Below are 16,187 nucleotides of genomic sequence, written 5' to 3'. Positions count from 1 at the left end.
GACAGAATTTTACAAGTAACAGCGCAAATATAAATTCCAGGACAGTCAGCTGTAAACCTATTTTAGAGGTGTGAAAGTTCTTGCAACACCTCAGAATCCGAGTATGGTGCCTGAAAATGGCCTGAGAGGCACAAAGCAACATGCAGGTTTGCAGATAGGGATCTGTTCTTTAGCCATTCTAACGTTTATAAGGAGCAACATAGCCTTGTATTTCATTTAAAATCCATATACAGTAACGTAGTCAAGAAAAAGATTTCCATTACCAATTTTGAAAGTTGCTGAAAATAACTGACAGAATGAGGTAACCCCATATATGGTGGGAAATCGGGTTCTTAACGGAACTTGCAAGTATATTTCTACTTTTGTCACAGTTCTGTAAATTGAGCTGCACGGTCCCACGGTATTTCAGTTATCCAGTAAAATTCTATTTGAGGATGGCTTTAGTTTTTGGTGGGTAAGGTTAAAGAAGACTCTATCTGAGATGATGAAAGAGTACCCAAACTGTGCCCACACTCTCTTCAGCACTGGGAGAGATGGGTTGTTGCCCCCCACCTTAAGCCGGTGGTGGGCATGCCAAATTATGGAAGAAAAAGAGCACAATTCATCAACACTCACCAAGTAATGGGCGCCTGGGTGGCTCAGTTGGTTAAGTGTCTGACTCAGGAAACAAACACATACGGACTGCATTCTCTCACCAACAGAGAGGAATTGCACCCAATGTGGACTCAGAGTGTGTGTGGCTTGTTATATACCGCAGGCTTCATAGCAGCTACAATTTTAGGAAGGCTCCAAACTGTGAAAAGTCCATTTAAATTCAAGGGTCTGTGCGCCTCAGGGAGGAAGCACATTAAATCACTCCAATTGCCCCATCTACTTCCAACTGCAACCATATAAAAAGTCTGGATATGCTCTGAGAGAGCATCCAGAGTGGGAATCTGCATCAATTCATTTCATTTAACAAAAGTTTTACTGAACTCCTCCCTTACACCAGGCACGCTTTAGGCCCTGGGGGGTGGGAGGGGGGGGTGAACAGCAGGAGGGAAGGAGAGAAGATTCTTGCCCTTATAAAGTTTACAGTCTAGTAAAAACTTGGAATAAACAATGAGTCATACCTGGCACATTAAAATTTAGGAAAAAGTTGCACCTTATATTTTATAGAATTTCTTACTTTCCTGACAACTCTCATGTATTTCTTCATTTAATGTTCCCCATAGACTGGCGATTAGGCAGAACAAGAATCACTAAAATCAATTAAGAGTTGACAAAATAGAGGCACTGAGAGGTGGTGAAGGGGTATGCCTAAAGTGAAAACCTGGCAGCGGGCAAGCTGAGGGAGGGTAGGCTTCTCCTGGTACCCTCCCAGCACCTTTGATGACTATCCCCCCAAGGGCTGACTCTGAGTGGGTCTTTGGGTCTGAGGATGTCCAGAGATGACCAAAATACACAGGTGTCACCTAAGCTTCTCCTTCCAGATAACCCAGTGCCCAGCCACTTACACCCACTCTCCAAAACATCAACACACAGGCACACAAATGGAAAACCAAATGCAGTAAATTAGGAAGTCAATCCCCTCTTCACAATAACAAACCACACATGCTACCAGTACAGAGAAAGAAAAACCTGTCCACCTGATGTTACAACAGCTAAGAAAGAGAAAGGAACTAGTATCTATTTAATGTATGCTATATGCCAGAGGCTGTTTTAAGTATGATGGCTCCTTTATTTCTCATGGCAATCCCATCATGATCCCCATTTTCTGAAGTAGGAAATCAAACAAAACACAGAATTTAGAATGACAAATAAAGAATCCCATTTCCCACTGATCTTAAATGTTTTTAAGTATCTGGGCATTAAATGCTCAGGTTCAGCAACAAACAAGTTGAATAGTAAGATTATTCTTTTTTCCAGTAAATCTAGAAATATGTGTTTTATATACATTCACAGCTCAAGGTGAATTACAAACAAAAAAGAAAAGTCCACATTTAACCTGATATCATGCATTCCTCCTACGGGAAAAAGTTAAATTAGTAAGATAGTTTTTGTAGAAATTGCATGACTTTCTTGAAAGGTACAGCATCTCATAACGGTTAGTGCTGTGACAACCTCTGCTTCACAGTCATTATCAAAGAGTCTCAAGTTCTACTCACCTTTTAAGCTGTATGAAAACTGATGTGAGTTCTTGAAAATGGTCCAATACGGAGACAATGGTGTGATGTTACAAATATAGAGCTTGAACTGCTAAAAGAAAAAATAAAGAATTTCAGCGAACCACTTCTTGGTTTCTCTTCACGCACCCTCCCTTTCCCCAAGTTCCACAAAAATAGTTGAGAACTATCACAATAAAAGCCACAATACCAAAGTGATTAAATTAAGAACACAAAGATAAACATCAAATAAAAAAGGAAGAGAAAATTATAGCAAAAAAAAAAAAAAAATTGAGGTCAGGGACCTGACTGAGCTAGGGACAAAATCCCCTTATGAGTTTTTGAGCAGCCACAAGGGGCACCCTGTTCTTATCTTCCAAACAAAAGAGACACAACTTACTCCTCCAACATACAAACCTTTCCTTCAATGAGGGCCCAGGAACAAATAATGAACAATACCCTTATTGGACATGGTTTTTTTAAAAAGATCTTAACAGTTTGAATTATCTTGTGAGCATAATCCACGCAACCCTTAACTGTAAAGAGAGGCAGGCCCAGGGGCACATTTCTCCTCCCATGAAATATGTTTAATTTTGTGGGAGCAACACAGACCCCTGCTTAGGGAAGACCCTTAGGGGAACATCCACTGTTCCATCCACAAGGCTGTCTTGACACCTGCCCTTTACCCCGTTGGTAGAACATTCTCCAGTTTGGCGCTCCAGACTTTGTCCAGGTCCACTTCCAGTTCACACAATCTGTCACGATCATCCTCATCTCACCTCAGTGAGTACGCTCTATGTGCCTCACACCATTCCAGATCATGTCAGGTGACTGCCCTGTGCCTTAAGGAGCAGCTTTGGGTAAACTTGGTCAACTCTGCCTCAGATACCACAAGCACCTCTCAGCACCCAGGCTGCCAATGTGTAGGATTACACTCCTGTCCAAGGTTGAATAAGCCACCATCTGTCTAGCTTGTGTGCTGTAGCGTACTCTCCAGGAGACTTGTCCCTTAAAGTGTGTTCCTACCATATGTCACTCCTGAGTGATCAGCCAAAGCTAAGACATCCAGATAAAAAATGACCGTGTCTAGCCAGAGGATCCTGTGAGATTCCTGTGGAGGTCCTCCCCAAACACATAAGACAAACACCTTGCTGTTTTTATGTAACTCCTCAGTACCAATACTACGCACCCACAGACATTACTTTCTCCTGTTCATGATCTGCTGAGATAGGGGAAAATAATCCACTTCTGGTTTTCTAAAGAGTAGTTATTATTCCTCAACTGGGATTGTTCTCATCAGTCTTCCTAGGATTCAAATGTTCAGACTTATTGAGAAGAAAAGGCGGTGGAATAACCAGAAATGTACTGAGGTGGCCAAAATTACTCTGGAGGGCAGGCAGAGCCTGTGACTTGCTTCTAACCAACAGAATATGGCAGAAGTAATGAGAGGTCATTCCCTTAATCAGGCTGTCTACATAAGACTGTCTACATAAGACTCCATTTCAGCAGACTAGAGAGTGACAGACTCCCTTTTTACCTCTGAAGAAGTGAGCTGCTATATGGTGACAAGGACTGTGAGGAGGCCATGTGGCAAGAAACTGCAGGGTCCTCCAGGTGCTGAGAGGCCCCGAGCTGACATCCAGCAAGGAAACAGGAATGTCAGTCCTATAGCTACAAGGAAACGAAAGCTACCAACAACCTAAATGATCTTAGAAGTGGATTCTCCCCACTCGTGCCTCCAGATGAGAACATAGCTGGGACCACACTTTGCCGACTTCTGAGATCCTGAGTAAAGGACCAGTTAAGCAAGGCCCAGGCTTCTGACCCGTAGAAACCGTGAAGTAATTTATGGGTATTGATTTAAGCTACTAAGTTTATGGCAATTTGTTATGCAGCAACAGAAAATAAATTTAACTTGGTAATTAAGTATAGGGATATATAAAATACATACATATATGTTATATGCATACATAATTGGTACAATAGAACAGCCCTTCCCACCTGCCTCATCCATCATAAGTGAAAAGTCATTTCTCCTACTTGACTATAAACTCCTTCTGGGCAAGAACCACATCACCATCACCTTGACATCCCCTTAGACTCTGCAGGGTAAGTGGCACATGGGAGGTTCTTACATTTTTTTAAAGAAGCCAAATTAAAAGAGTTATGACTTGTCAATCTCTAGTTTTCTGCAATAAGGCCAAAGCAACAGAATTTATGCAACCCTTCAAAACAGCACTCAGAACCTCTAAATTAATTCCAACTAGGTGGAAGACACTTAGCCTCATGCTCTACCCCCAAACAATAAATCCATAATTTCTCCAGTACTGGTTATTTCATTTTACCTATAAACCTGAGTCAGTGCTTAGAAATGTTTCTCAGTAGTCACTACTTTTGCCAAATATCCTTGCCGCTCTTCTGGCATTTAGCTAACTAATAGCTAAAGGTTAAAAACAAAAAGATCCCTAAGAAATTTTTCAAAGGAAGAACTTGTTACTTGTTCTTAATTTCCCATTCATACCAATAATTCATTCCTAACCAAAATAGAAAAAACTGTATAGGTCAAATAACCCAGCTCTAATTCTGAAACAAAATGCTAATCCAACTTCCTGACAACCTATATTAAAAGCGCTTTAAGACTGATTTTTTTATTCGACAGGTGTTGGCAAGGATGTGGAACGAAGGGAACCCTCCTACACTCTTGGTGAGAATGCAAGCTGGTGCAGCTAGTCTGGAGAACAGTATGGAAGTTCCTCAAAAAGTTGAAAATAGAGCTACCCTATGACCCAGCATTGCACTACTGGGTATTTACCCCAAAGATACAAAGGTAGTGATCCAAAGGGGCACATGCACCCCAATGTTTATAGCAGCAATGTCCACAAGAGCCAAACTATGGAAAGAGCCTAGATGTCCATCAAGAGATGAATGGATAAAGAATATGTGGTATATATATACATACAATAAAATATGCAGCCATCCCCCCCAAAAATGAAATCTTACCATTTGCAATGACGTGAATGGAACTAGAGGGTATTATACTGAGCAAAATAAGTCAACCAGAGAAAGACAATTATCATATGATCTCACTGATATGAGGAATTTGAGAAACAAGACAGAGGATCAAAGGGGAAGGGAGGGAAAAATGAAACAAGATGAAACCAGAGAGGGAGACAAACCATAACAGACTCTTAACCTCAGGAAACAAACTGAGGGTTGCTGGAGCAGAGGGGGGTGGGAGGGATGGGGTGGCTGGGGGATGGACATAGGGAAGGGTATGTGTTACAGTAAGTGCTGTGAATTGCGTAAGACTGACGATTCACAGGCCTGTACTCCTGAAACAAATAATATATTACATGTTAATATAAAAAAGATTTTTTTAATTTTTAAACAGATGATTTTTAATTCTCTTAAGCAAGATTTTACTTAAGCCCTGTTTAAAATAAAAGTTGAATATGTAAATATATTCGGTTTCTGCTATCCTTAAGAGATAAATTGTTTTTTATTACAAAGAAGATTGTGACTAAAGCTCTATTTTAGATTTTCAAAGGACTGGTTTAATAAAAGAGATATTTTAAAAACATTCAAATCAATTAAATTACTTAAGAGACTACAAAATAAGAATTTTATTCACTATAGAAAGCTATCATACTCTCCTGAAGTCTATATGCAGGATTGTATTACATATTCCCACTCCCTCATAAATCACTCAGCAAACCTTAACATTATCTCCAAGGTTTATCCCCGGGTGCTGAGCCTCTCAGGCAGCAGTGTTTTCACACTCAAGCCAAAAAAAAACTAAAAACACCAGTTCCGTGACATAGGAGGCAGAGAATTTCAATAAATTCACCTCTTCTTCTCAGCAAATTTTAACTCTCTTGGGCTGAACTTCATGTGTGAAAATAACCAATGACCCACACCATGGAACTTCACCCTGTGCAGAGAAAGAAACAGGCCAATTTACAGACCCCACCCAGGTCTCTCCACCCTCAATTCTAGTAAGTACATGCCTTTTCTGTAATCTCACAAAACGCAGCTCAACACAAAGTCCAGAGCTTCAAAGGAAGAAGACTGAGCAATAATATCATGCCCCCATCAAGGAAATTAAGCCTTCAGTAGAAAGATTCACCCAAGGGAATGACCCTTAATGAGAACTATTAAGCCTAGAACCTCAGAGAAGATGCTAGCAGAGTTCTTTACACATAGAACATACCCTGCTGCTTGAAGCATTAGAGGAATTCATACATAGGTTTTCAAAGTGATAAAGTATGGTCCTATGGGGATGATGATCTCACTAGCTCCAAACCATCTTCTTTTTTTTTTACTTCTTCTTTTTTTAAATTTAAATTTTTTTTAGTTAACATAGAGAGCAATGGTAGTTTCTGGAACAGAATTTAGTGATTCATCACTTACATACAACACCCATTGCTCATCACAAAAAGCGCCCTGCTTAATACCCTTCATCCATCTACCCCATCCCCCCACCTCCCTCCCTCTATCAACCCTCAGTTCGTTCTCTATGGTTAAGTGTCCCTTATGGTTTATTTCCCTCTCCCTTCCCAGGCCCCATATGTTCACCTGTTTTGTTTCTTAAATTCCACATGAGTGAGATCATATGACATTTGTCTTTCTCTGACTTATTTCACTTAGCATAATGCACTCTAGCTCCATCCATGTTGTTACAAATGGCAAATTTTCATTCCTTTTGATGGCTGAGTAATATTCCATTGTGTTTGTGTGTATATGTATATGTATGTGTATACACACACACACACACACATCACATTTTCTTTATCCATCCAACAGTCGATGGACATTTGGGCTCTCTCCATAGTTTAGCTATTACTGATAATGCTGCTATAAACATCAGTGTGCATGTACCCCTTCAAATCTACATTTCTGTAACCTTTGGATAAATATCTAGTAGTGCAAATGCTGGGCCATAAGGTAGTTCTATTTTTAACTTTCTGAGGAACCTCCATACTATTCTCCAGAGCGACTGCCCCAGCCCAAACCATCTTCTGAATGCCATGTTCCCAACACATTTCCAGCAGTTTACACAGCACTATAGGTTCAGTGGTCACAGTCTGGGAATCATGAGCTGCTGAGAGACAGAACAAGACAGAGTTGCAGGTATTCCTGGAAGGTAACATGAATCAAGGAGGTTGCCTCCCTTGCCCCAAGAAGGGGATGCATGAGTGGCAATAGACTGAAACACCATAAGGGAAGTGAGAGACATTTATTCTTAACCTTCACAACATTCTCTTCTTCTCTTTAAGGTAAAGGAAGACATTTATTCCTGACAAAGGTTAAGAGAGAAATCTGGCAGTGTGCCTTTCTCTGAAACTGGACTGGCTTCCAGCTGGGAACTGTAGCCATTTAAAACACAGTGATGCCTGGACTCTCTGCTTAGCAGGGAGCCTGCTTCCCTTCTCTCTCTGCCTACCTCTCTGCCTACTTGTGCTCTTTCTCTGTCAAATAAATAAATAAAATCTTTAAAAAAAAAAAATAAAAAAAAAAAATAAAACACAGTGATGCCTGGAGACAAGAGAGCCATTTTGTATAAATTGTAAGTTGGGAGAGAAAAAACACAAAGTAGTAGGTAATATACTTCAGTGTTACACAAAGAGATCAAGGAAAATAGAAAACAGAGGTCTCTTTCCCAAAACTATACTGACTTTACATCTTTTTTCAGAAACATTGAGGCATTCCTTAAGGATGGACCTATACTTCCACCCCAGATGCACCAATTTTGTTAGGTACATTTTCACGACATAAAATGTGTGTATCCATTTATTCAACCCAATTTGAGGCCACCCTGAGAAAGGGTCAGGCCTCCAGGGAACATCACCGGCAACCTCCCTGCAGAGCCCAGGGTGAGATGCAAAGAGGTTCCAGCCGCAGAGCCAAGACCAACAGTTTGACAAGTTGTATCTTAACAAAGCATCACCAACCATTTCATGGGTGCCTTTCAAAATCGAGGAATGCAGAGGAAGAGGGCAGCTCTGGGCAACTCCCAGCAGACACAAAACCAGCCGGGGCCATGACTGAGGAGAAGGATCCCAAAGCCAGCTGCCTTCTGTCCGCGGTCTTCCTTACTTCTAACAGAGATTTCTGTTCCCAAAATAGAAACGAAGGACCTCCTCAAAGCAGATGCAACAAAGAAACAGTCCCATCCTGCTTGCCAGGAAGAAATAAGGCACCGCTACGGCCATATCCGAAAGTCATCTCTTCTGGAGCACAAAGGGCTGGATGAAGGGCCCTCGCTGGGGAATGGCTGAAGTGGTCAGCCTCCTCAAAGACCTGGTCCCCAAGGCCCCTCGGGGGGCACCTACTGGAGTAAGGCAGTGCCGGGGGGCTCCCACACATGCCTCCTCCCACCCAGCACAGTACGGCAACAGCTCTGAGGGTTGTGCTCACAGGACAGCAGGATGGCCAACAGACCCTCACAGGCTCTTCCCGCCCAGCCTCGCCCTTCAACCAAGAAAATCTTTCAGTCAAAGCAAAAACAGTCCATCTGCCTATGGCTAAAGAGACAGGTTTTCTATCTTCCCTGCTGTTTTGGCTTGAGCTCTTCAGACTGCAAAGTTCTGAAGCTCCCTTTGCTAAGCTTTATAAAGGCGGGAACTATGTATGAGGAAACTAGGACAACGCCACCCCCAGGCAGCTCTGCATTGCGAGGAAGCTCTGGAGCCAACATGGCAGCTCGAGCTCCTGCCGAGTAAGGCGACGCGGCCTCTGCGCACGCTTACGCACGCGCACACGCACACACATGCACACAGATGCGCATGAGCGTGATCACACATAGGGAGGTGCACACGCACAAGTGTGAAGGACGCATGTAAAATCTAAAAGCGGGATGCTTCAGGATCCATAAAGGCAGAATTAAATGTTTCAAAGCACACAAAGGGCGAATAAAGTTTCTAAAAGCTGGAATGAGCACCTTAAGGAAACAACAATGAAGAGGATGATTTCTTTTAAGTGACATTCAAGTCCAACAGTAGTTTCCTAGTTATTTCCAAACTCAAGGGCAGGAAGACAAAGACCTACACCTCCACAAAGGATCACAAAACACTTGAAAGCAACGAAAAACCTGACAGTGATTGGGACATCAAGATCCTTTTTCGCTTCTTAAGCAATAAAGTACTGTCTCATTTCTCAAGCATTCTGGGAGGAGTTCTCAAGGTCAAACTATACTTTTTAAAGCATATTAGCACACATCCAAATGGAGATGTTACCAAATCTGTTACAAGCCAAAAAGGGAATCAAACACTCAGTCACTATGACAGGAACTCCATGAGCACGTGGACTGGTGGAGTAAAATAGCCAAAGACACAGGCTGCCCTGGGTTCAAATCCAGCGCCACCACGACTGGGTGCCTGACCCCAGGGAAATGAAGCCATCTCTGAGCACAACAGCTAACAGATGAAGATAAGGTTATCTACCTTTCAGGTCATTGCAGAGACTTGGAAAGACAATAGCGGCCTGGGTAACTGGTCATAAATATTAAATATATAGTCAAATTATATAAAGAACAGCATTGCTTCTGATCAGAGAAAACCAGCTTCTAATACATATGACTCACAATAGAAGTACCTCGTCCCAAGAGTCCTCCTGGTTTACCTCACCCTCTACAATCCTCCTCACTCACTTTCCAGTGTTCTTGGGCTATCTGCACATACCCTCTCTCATGTTTACACGGGACTCCCCCATGAGAATACCAGCTCTTAAGAACAAGTCTCACATTTTCTAAGGCTAGGTCTCATATTTTCTGGGTTATTCTATATAATCTACTTCTTTCCCTGTACCCCTCAACCATACCCATATCTCATATCTGGCATTCCCTAGAATAGCAGCCTCAGGGGAAGACTTGAGGCAAATTCCCACCTCTCATATCTTACAAGCTCTCACACTTAATGAGTTCAAGCCCTGTTCCTTTGTATCAGTGAGGAAGAAATCAAGGAACATGGAGGTGAAGAGTGTTGACCAAGTGACACAGGTGGGTCAAGTCCCAGGGGCAAAGAACTTGGCCTCTTGCCTTCCCCACCATACCACTGGCATGTGCTTATCACAGAGCCTACCTTCTAAGAAAGAACAGTAGCCACTGGCATTATAGAGATACGTGTCAAAATGACCTACATATCCTACCATACAGCACTGAGGTTTCAACATTCCTGAGAGCAAGACAAGGCCTACTTCAAGATACAGCCATGCATACCCAGGATTCTGAGCTCTGGCCCAAGTGTTCTATTCTCTGCCCCTTTTGACCTCCTGTTTGATTACTTAATTAATTACAACAAGAAGAAATCAAACAGATAAAGATACTCAGGCATCTTGGTCATTCATTTCTAGGCAATAATAGTAACAATAACAATAAAGCTAACATATATTTAATCTTTGCTCAGTGCCTCTCTTGCAAGTCACTTTACATATCTCATTTAATGCTCACAGCAACCTTGTATGGATGTTGTTAGTATCCTCAGTTAGCAGATGAGACAACCAGAGGCTAGAGAATTTAGGTGATTTGTCTAAGGTCATACAGTGATTAAGAGGCAAAGCTAAGATTTGAACCCTATTCCATCCTACAAGCAGATCCACAGAGCCATCAAAACAAATGGTTAAATTAAGAAATAAAGCAAAGCTGACGTATCAAAAAATGGATATGTTTTATTCTTGGGAATTCCTTTGAAAACTAAGGTGTATTTTGGTTACCCTCAAACCCAGACTTTATGAGTCTGTTTGGAAATAGCTCAAGTCATTCACCAATAAGCACACTTCTTTCAGACCCTTTTGGTCACTTCCCATGAACACTCCACAGGCAGAAACAAATGTGGATACTATGGAACCAAGCTGGCAGATAAGAGCCCTAACCCCCAAAGACTGGCACAGTGGGTGGCCACAGCCAGGATTTCTCAGAAGCCACAGTGGACTCAGTCCCAGGCTGGTGAGGCAGCCATGTTTTTGAAGACCCATTATGTGCCAAATTTTCCACCACATACTATCAGAAAATAAAAGGGACCTAAGTTGTTATTTCTCTAAAATTCTAAAATTTAGCATGGAAAACAGGACAAACATAAATAAGTCTGTGCTTTTATAATTAAATGTCAAGAGTGGTTTTCATATGGTAAAGATAAAAATACTGGTATCAATTAATTTTATTGATCTCTATTTAAATATTTAACATTAAAAATGGACCCAACTCTCTGTAGAAAGCTGTTTTAATGGACTGAATCCCTAGCACTGTGAAGGGGTGATGCTAAATGCTGGGAACAGATCAGAGAAGTCACCAAGTCGTGTGAGGTAGAAAGAAGAACCCCAAGTATGTCAAACTATACACTCAAACTCATTCAACCATGCAACCCTCTGGCAGGCTGTATGAATACCCACCAAGTGCCAGACACTATTCCAGGCAGTTGGGCACATCAGTGAGTAGAACAAGGGTGTACAGTTGAACACTAAACCTACCCGACAGTTCAATTAAGTAGTTCACTCAGAAATGGTAAGGGCCATGTACAAAGGCAAGTACAGAGTGGAGCAGAGGACAGCCAGTATGGCCAAAGGGAAGTGGTACCAGAGAATGCTCCCTGAGAAGTCAGTTATCAGAACCAAGGCTAGAAGGAGGCAGGGCCCGGGGGCAGTGGGGGCGGGGGGGGGGGGTGGCGTTGGACGCATGGATGTTTGAGAAAGAACATTTCAGAGAAGGGTCCAGGAACAAAGAAGCAGTGTGGCTGGACAGAACGAATGAGGGCAAAAGTATCAGGAGATGAGGTCAAAGAGGCAATGGGTGTCCCAAGAGCTTGTAGGCAATTGTAAGGACTTGGCATTTCTCAAGAAAAATGAGGAGCAATTCAAAGAGTCACACATTCATTCAACAAGGATTTACCAGATGCCAAGCCCTATGCCAAATGCTAAAGACATAAGAACAAGAAGAAGGTTGAAAAGAGGCCAAAAAACTAGACTCCTCAACCTTCAATGGTAGCTAAGGTCTTCTTCAGTAGACTAAGTAACCAAGAGTACATTCCAAGCCTCACCTGAGAACCTGGAAATGAGCACTCTCTGAGCTCAAAGGATGCCTCTCCACCCTTTATGTACATATAAATCCTGAACACTGACCAGGAGAACACCAAAAATACAGAAGATCCTAAAGCTGTGTAAATCAGCAGTGAAAATCAAATGAAGTCCAAAAATCATTTTAGTCCTGATTATACTTCATTAGATTTTAAATATTTTAAATCTATCAATGATGTTACATTAGCTCCATAATAACTACAGTGGTTTAAAATCTTCACACCCTATATTTCCAGTATTTCTAAATGGCAGAATGTTTACTGTTCATTGATATCTGGATATGTTTTGTTATTTTTGTAAACTAAGACAATAATAAACATCAATACTTGAAAAAAAAATCAATACTTGGTCTTTCTCCTCTATTAAACTGCATAGATTATATCCCTTCATATTTCTTCTGTAACTCACCTGCGATACTAGTCATTTTGGACTTTCAAACACTCTTAACACATGCAATATGTACATGTATGTATATACACACATATATGTATGAAAATGCATATATATATACGCATATATACATATACTGAGTTGTGACATTAAATATCTCTATATACTGCCTCAGACCACATATGTAACTTTTTAAAAATTTCTAAAAACAAAACAAAATTTTAAAAATTAAGTTTCTAAAAATAATACTTAGACTTATGGTTGTGAATTATATTCTATCTTCTCTTCCATTGCACATCACTTTTTGAGTGAGGGTTGTGACCTACTAAAATGATTTCTTGACCAGCCAAGGAGTTGTGAACTGCAGCTCTAAAACAGTAGTCAAGGCGCTTAACCAATTAACTATTAATTAATTAATAACCTCAAATTCATCACATCACCTGTCCCCTACTTTGTCCACCTACCCTTTCCAACTGCAGAAAAGAGCAAACTCTAGTCTACTGGTAAAACTCCAGAGTGTCCCAAAGGTTTATCCTTCACAGCACAGCCCTGCAAGACTCAGGGACTAACCAGAAGGCAGAAAGGAACTAACTGTTCTCTGCTGGAGCCAAACAGAACTCAACCCATCCGAACTACCTGCGCATGAATTTGTCAAATAAAGTCTCCAGTATTCTGAAATAACTTAATGAAAACACATTCTACTCTGAAAGGATCTTTATCTTTGGCATCCAGTGCTTCGATAAACCTGTAAATGGTCATTAAAATAGGACCAGTATAAGCACTACTTTGCATTTGAGAGTAGGGCAGATTTGGACTCAGCAGGTCTGCAGCAAGCCCCAAGATTCTTCATTTCTAACAAGCTCCCAAGGGATGCCAATGTGGTGGTCTGGTAACAAAGCACTAGACAGCACTGGGTCGTTTACAGATCAGGTAGCCCTCCCTAGAACCCCCTAATAATGTGTATTCAAATACACAGCAACCCATTCAGCAAAAGGCAGGTGTTTAGGGGATATCCACAAACACATTAATGTGGGCTTCAGCTGATGGCAACCCACCGATGATGGTGATGGAAAGGGCCATCTGGGAAAACTGGAGGACAGCACCTAAGAGAGGGTGTAAAGGAACCACATGGAGGAAACTGACTTGGAAAGCAGGTCCAGCCTCATACAGAAATCTACAAAATGTCCACAGATGAAAAGAGAACATCTATTTGGAAGTCACTCATGTGGGAGACGACTTTCAGGCAAAAAGCCTTGAGCAATGCAATGTAGAAAAGGCCCATCAAAATATCCATAGGTTCTAAATGACCAATGGGCTACTTACAACTAGGCACAGTTAACAAAAAAGGGATAATCCCACACATTGCCATACCTCCTCTTCTTCCCCCTTGCCATACCTCCTCTTCTTCCCCCTTTACCCCATCCACTACTCCATTGCAGACAGCCTCTCCTCTGCTGTCCTGCCCACAGCTCTCTTGCAGTGTATTCAATAAACTTCTATCTCCTCTGTTCTGCCTCTAGTGAATTCTTTCACAGCCTGCACCACTGGCTTCCACCCTACTGTTGCCCCACATTTGGGGGCCTCCATCCAATTGAGAGATACTACATTTAGACTACCAACTTAGATACACTAAAAGTTAGCTATGTCTAATGGACTTGCTAGAGTTCCAGCTGGCTGGAAAAAAACATATTGACAATGAAAACCACCATCTTTAAAAAAAAAAAAGTCCACCTCTCCCCCCCTTTTTTTAGAGACAGAGTGGGGTTAGAGGTGTGGTGCAGAGGGAGGGAGAGAGAGAGAGAGAGAGAGAATCTCAAGCAGGTTCCACACCCAGCATGGAGCCTGATGCAGGGCTCAGTCTCAGAACCCTGAGATCATGACCTGAGCCAAAATCCAGAGTTGGACGCTTAACCAACTGAGCCACCCAAGTGCCCCCCACCTACCCTATTTTATTTGAAAGGAACACAGATGCTCCAAATACTCCGTGGTAATTGGTCACTTTAATTGAAATTGGATACATGCTTCTAATACCTCATTAGAGGTCAAGTTCAGAACACAATGTCTGAGTGTAAAAACTATCATCAGCCAATTGCTTATCTTCCATTAGTTCACAGTTGTGTTATTTTTGTCATTTTTTAAAAGATTTTATTTATTTATTTATTTTTTAATTTTATTTATTTATTTGACAGACAGAGATCACAAGTAGGCAGAGAGGCAGGCAGAGAGAGAGGAGGAAGCAGGCTCCCTGCTGAGCAGAGAGCCCGACGTGGGACTCGATCCCAGGACCCTGAGATCATGACCCGAGCCGAAGGCAGAGGCCCTAACCCACTGAGCCACCCAGGCGCCCCTAAAAGATTTTATTTTTAAATAATCTCTATACCCAACATGGGGCTTGAACTCAATGACCCGGAGACCAAGAGACTCAGGTTCTATAGATTGACTGAGCCAGCCAGGCACCCCTGTTGTTATTTTTAAATTACCATATTCCTCTTCCTTTTACGCCATTCTTGGAAACTATTTCCCAGAATTTTCTCCAACAAATCATCAAAAAGTAACTATTGGGAGTTGAAATTCTACCCATTTGGAGGTCACTATTAACCAACTAAAGTTTGGACATGCCGTTCTGCATGTTCTACATGTTACTGGATTAATAAGAGTAAAAATAAAATTCCAGAAAAGGAAAACCTACACTTGTACAGCCTTCTCTTATTTGAAGCCATGCAGTCTTTCCTCATTCTTGTGGGTTTCATTAAACAAGAAGCACAGAACACTGATTTGCTAGTTTCCATACTTGCTGCCAAATTTCCACTTCTGCAATACCAATTTCAATCCAAAAAAAAAAAAAGGAAAAGTTAATCTAGTTCTTCACATGGTCCAATTTATTCAGAATGTGAGGTAAAAAGTTGGAAGAAAGGAAAGCAGTGTTTGGCAAATAATGCAAATGTTAATTTATTGTCTTATTTTTTAAATTGCTACATTGTCTCAGAATCATTTCCTCCTCTTAGCTCTGGAAAGTTTTTAAAAATGTAGACCCTGCCAAACAATGACCTTGTTAGAAGCCAAAGTTTCGTTATTTTAAGGAATTTACTACCTTTCTGCGGAACGAGTTCTCATGGAAATCCTTCCAAACCACTCACTTTGTTAAGAATTTTTGCACATTTTCAATATAATGCTTATAGCTTCTAAAAATTTTAGGGTTTTACTTTGTGCGCTGCTTCAGTCTTTAAGAAAGCAGCATAATCTATCAACTGTGACACAGGTAGACAAAGGGACACTTAAAAGGGAAAAGCATGAAGTAACTTTGGTGTAGCAACGTTACATTACAGGGGAAAATCAAGCTAGGGGCAGGAGGCAATGGATGCTGCATGCTCCACCTGCTAAGTACTAGACAGAAGAGCAATTTTGAAAGCATACCACTTCGCATCTGCTGACTTATTACAATATCTCCCCCTTGGTGTCTTCAATAGCAAACTCGGATATGCATGTAAAGACCAACTGGCACCGTGGTTTCAGATCCTCAGATGAAATAAGTCCCACTTAGCCAGAATCCAAACAGCTGGGAAATTCAAGTAACTGGAATTTGGGTGA

At 41.4% G+C, this 16,187-nt stretch overlaps 1 protein-coding gene across 3 annotated transcripts in view; it reads right to left on the bottom strand.

Moving 5' to 3' along the window:
• Positions 1 to 16,187, bottom strand: part of LDLRAD4 (low density lipoprotein receptor class A domain containing 4) — a 422,342-nt gene that overhangs the window by 361,641 nt on the left and 44,514 nt on the right. For all 3 annotated transcript variants that reach the window (XM_080821462.1, XM_080821463.1, XM_080821464.1), the window contains exon 2: positions 2,148 to 2,238. The gene's annotated coding sequence lies outside the window, so the exon portion shown is untranslated. The remainder of the gene's footprint in view (positions 1 to 2,147; positions 2,239 to 16,187) is intronic.

The sequence above is a fragment of the Martes martes genome (genome assembly GCF_963455335.1).
Source record: "Martes martes genome assembly, chromosome: 13".
NCBI classification, from domain to species: domain Eukaryota; kingdom Metazoa; phylum Chordata; class Mammalia; order Carnivora; family Mustelidae; genus Martes; species Martes martes.
The sequence above is the reverse complement of the archived record's forward strand: the minus strand, read 5'-3'. Positions and strand labels throughout refer to the sequence as shown.